Here is a 4494-nt window from a genome sequence, read left to right on the forward strand (position 1 = left end):
AGCGGAGGTGGTTGCAGCATTCTGTGATTGATACTGACCCAGGGTCTCTCCTCAGCAGCCCTGGCCTACTCACAGAAGCTGTGCCTGGAGCTCTGACCCAGCGTGGACAACCTTGCTCCACATTGCCCAGCCCCATCCTGTCTGTCCTCACTGCCCTGGGAGCTGTTGTGCTTGGAGAGCTGGCTGCACCCAGCCGAAGAGGGGTTTTCCCTTTTTGTGCTTTTTGCAGCAATCTCAAACTCCTGAGTTTCCCCACTGCAAACAGACACACTGCTCAGGTGTGTGCCAGCCCCAGGGGCCACCAAAGCCACTGCAGAGCTGCCCTGGGCCGGCTGTGAGGGTGGATCATCAGCCCAAGCTGCACTGGGCCACTGCAAGGGGCTGTGGCCATGGGCACTGCACTGACCCCACTGCTGGGTTTGGCTGCCACGGCCACCGTGAGAAATTAAACTGTCCTTGGAAACACTGGGGGGGACTGGGACATACTGGGGAACACTGGGAACGCTGTGGGAGACACTGGGACATACTGGGAGTGACCCTGGGGAGGACTGGGACATACTGGGGACACTGGGGAAGACTGGGAGACACTGGGGCATCCTGTGGATGACATTGAGTAGGAAATGGAAGGGACTGGGAATGTACACTCAGGTGTACTGGGAGGGACTGGGGAGGAACTGAGGTTTTACTGGGCTGTCCTGGGAGGGATTGGAGGGGCACTGGGGTTGTACTGGGGATGAACTGCACTGTACTGGGAGGGACTGGAGAGGTTGAATGGGCTGTTCCCGCCTCCATGGCTCTTCCGCTCATCACCACCCACAGCCAATCAGCGCCTGGAAAGGGGCCTCGAAGGCGGTCCTCGGCTGGGAGCCATCTTTCCTTTTTGCCTACACTCCCGTTATGCCCCACGGCCCGATTGAGCCCCATTGGAGCGGGGCCTACAATGCCCGTCATGCCCCGCGCTCCACAGAACCCCGGTACCGCCCCCCCTCTGTCCCTTAAGTGTCACTCAGACCCTCCAGGATCCCTCAGTGCCCCCTCAGCGCCCATTCGGGAACCCCCCCAGAAGCGTCCCCGGACCCCCCAGTGCTCCCAACCTCACAGATGCCCGGTACAGCCACTTCTGGGAATTCATCTCCTCTCATCCCCTGCGGCCCCAGAGCCCCTCAGAACAGTCCCGCGCCGAAAGCTCCTGCTGTACCCCACGCCCTAAAGAGCCCGGTTAGAGCTCCCCGAGATCCCCGCAAGTTCTCCCGAACCGTTTACGTTACCACGAGGATCTCAAGTCGCGGCTCGGACGCAAAAGTGTCCCCCAAGTGCCTTCCCAGACCCCTAAACAAAGCGTTCGAACCACTTCCGGGACTACGGCTCCCATCATGCTCCGCGGCGCACGTCCAGAGCTTTTCCAGACAGGATTTCATCTCCCATCATGCCCCGCGCCCCACCGAGAGCCATTGCAGCTGCGCTTTGAACTCCCGTGATGCTCCCCGGCCCCGTTAAACTGTATTAGACCCGCGCCTACAACTCCCATCACCCCCCGCGCCCCAGAGAGCCCAATCAGACCCCCCCAAGTGCTGCCCCGGACCCCGCAGGGCTCCAAATTCCCCTCCCTGACCTTCAAGGGCCCCCGGGGACCCCCAAGTGCTGTCCCGGACCCCGAACTGTCCCTCGGAATCCCTGAGTGCCCCTCCAAGTGCCCACCCGGCTCCCCCAAGGGTCCTCCAGACCCTCAAGTTCTCTCTGAATTCCCTCCGCAGACCCAGAACTGCCCCAAATGTGCCCCAGAAAGTTCTCCACGGACCCCAAAGTGGCCCCTTTTACCCTGTCTGTGAAAATGATAAAAAAGATGACAGAAGGATTTAAAATAGGACTAATTAGCATAAAGAAGGAGAAATCAACAGCCACACTGGTCAATGAATTAATGAAGGGAATTGTGTTCCTTAGAACCAATGAGCAATAAATTTTTTGCTTGCTAAAAAGGTATGGATTTTTTTATATAAATATTCAAATTTGGTAATACAAATATAGCATAACTTTTATAAATAAGAAAAATAATTATAATTTTATTAATTCAGTAAATTTTACTTTTAAAGGGAAATGCATAATTATGTTTTGGGATGTCAGTCTGTAACTGACAGTCCAAAGATCCCTCATGTGCCTCACAACTGCTGTCAAGGACAGAGCTTGAAGCCCTCCCCAAGGACTGAGACTGAGACCCTTCAAATTCTAACCCAGGGGTGCTGGCCTGACTGGAGCGGGATGTCTGCCATGGGAAGCGGGATGTTTCCCATAGGAACCAGTCCTGAAACAACAGGCCCCGCTCACTGCTGGCACCGGTTTGTGCTGTTCAGAACTGGGCTGTCTGTACCTGTTGTCAATGGATTTATTCTCCACTGTTCCCTCCATGTGCCATCCTGCTCCCCTCCTGGCGGTAGATTATAAAAGAGCCCTGAGTTAACCAAAGATTTGAGACTCTCCCCGATGTGACAAGACAGATCTATTGGCCGGACCACGAGGATTTCATCTCTCTCATGGCAGCTATTCCCCCCCCTCCTTTTCTCTGTCTCTCTATCCTTTATCTGCTTTCTAATCCTTGTGTTGCATCTGCTGTGGGCACTCAATGAAAGGTGCATTTGTTTTGGTTAATACTGAAGGTCCCCTGCTGTGTCTCTTTGCACTCTGAGATCAGTAAAATGAACCATCGTGACCCCCCTTGTGCCAGGGGATGGTGACACGGCCTGATGGGGTTGTGCCCACAGCATGTGAGCGTGATCTCCTTGGTGGCGACTCCACTGGCTCATCTGCTCTTGCTTTCTGGTCTGCCTATCCCAGAATTACCTATGCCACCTGCTTTTCTTATATTGTGGTTCTCTGTGGTTCCTTCAACAGGCAGCCCTTCTTAAGTTCACTCTTGGAATAGGGGATCATCACCTCCCCATCATATCGAGTGCAGTGGAATGCACTTGAATGCATTTTGCCTGCATTCAAAAGATGGTCCCTGTTTTTGCTTTACTGTGGAATCTCTGTTTGTATTTTCTACCTCTGTCGAGGCCTGGATTGAAGGTACTTGAGATGATATTTTGCGTTCAGATTCAGGTGGTTTTTGTTTCTTATCAGTGACACAGCCTCACAACCGTGAGTTCTGCAGCCTTTCATCTAAGGCACAAAATGGCTCAGTATCTCTTGTTACAAGGCCTGGATGGTACCAAGGAGACCATGGTGATACTGGGGATCCAAGGAGACCGTGGTGACACCATGGAAACTCATGGAACCGTGGGCATTGTGACCCAGCAGGGCTTCATGGAACCAAGGAGTCAATTGGGACTCTGCCAAACCTCATGGAACCAAGGGCCCATTGTGACACTGACGAACTTCAGGGACCCAAGAGTCTCTTGTGACACGGGGGTACTCATGAAACCATGGAGACCATTTTGAACCTTCAAGGCCTGATGGAACCAAAGGGTCATTCTGGCACTTCTGAGCCCTGGAACCAAAGGGACCACAGTGACACAGTGGGGCTCTGTGGAACCAAGGGGCCGTGGTGACATTGTGGAGTGTCATTGAACCAACTGTCCATGGTGACACTGCAGGGCGTGATGGAATCATGGGCACCATTGTGACACTGCAGGGTGTCATGGAAGCAAGGGGCCATTGTCACACGATGGGGCCTCTTGGGATCCAAGGGCAGTTGTGATACCATGGAAATTATGGCAGCTGTGGCACCATGAAAGCAAGGAGACCATTGTGACCCTACAGGACCCCATGGAACTAAGGATTCATGGAACAGTGCAGGACACATGGAACGGAGGAGCCATAGTGAAGCTGTGGAACCAAAAGAGCCCATTGTGACACTGTGGGCCCCCATGGATCCAAAGGTCCATTTTGACATTGCAGGGGCTCGTGGAATTAGATGAGATTTATAGTCCTTGCAATTAAAAGGTGGACCCACATCTGGAGAGCCGGACCTCACCAGCTGGGAGACTTTTTCCTTCTTTCAGAAACCGAACCACCACCATCTGGGGATACTCCTTTCTGGGAAACATCCTGAGAAAAACTAAATCACAATAGTGTATAGAATTGTGATGTAAAAATTGGGACTAGAAACTGCTGAGAAAGCTGATGAGTACCCCTATAAATACCTGTAAGCCTCAACTATGGGTGTTCAGTTGGAGGGAAAACCTCCCCCACGGTACCCAATGCTGTATTGCTCATTCTTTACCATATTAATTAATAAATTGATTGCTGCTTGAATATTGGCCTAGTCAAGCTTCTCATTTATAACACAGTGCTCAGTGGATGCTCGAGGGGTCTCTGTACCTCATGCCCCGGGAATGATGGGAGGGGCTGGGGGGGTTGTCCCTGTCCCTGTCACCCCAGGCCATTCCCCAGGGGTCTCCATCATTCTCACCCCAGGGAATGCCTGGAGGGTCTCCCTCCCTCTCACCCTGGAGGGTCTCCCTCCCTCTCACCCCTGTGCCAGGGGGTGCTCGGGGCAGT

The 4494-nt window shown here is 53.3% G+C and overlaps 1 long non-coding RNA gene across 1 annotated transcript; it reads left to right on the forward strand.

Moving 5' to 3' along the window:
• The first annotated feature begins 1255 nt into the window (after positions 1–1255).
• LOC143694474 (uncharacterized) lies at positions 1256–4248 on the forward strand. The gene is made up of 2 exons (XR_013182958.1): positions 1256–1977; positions 2091–4248. It is a non-coding gene; the product is annotated as an uncharacterized LOC143694474 (long non-coding RNA).
• Positions 4249–4494: the final 246 nt, after the last annotated feature.

Source organism: Agelaius phoeniceus, chromosome 7 (assembly GCF_051311805.1).
Source record: "Agelaius phoeniceus isolate bAgePho1 chromosome 7, bAgePho1.hap1, whole genome shotgun sequence".
Classification (NCBI taxonomy): Eukaryota; Metazoa; Chordata; class Aves; order Passeriformes; family Icteridae; genus Agelaius; species Agelaius phoeniceus.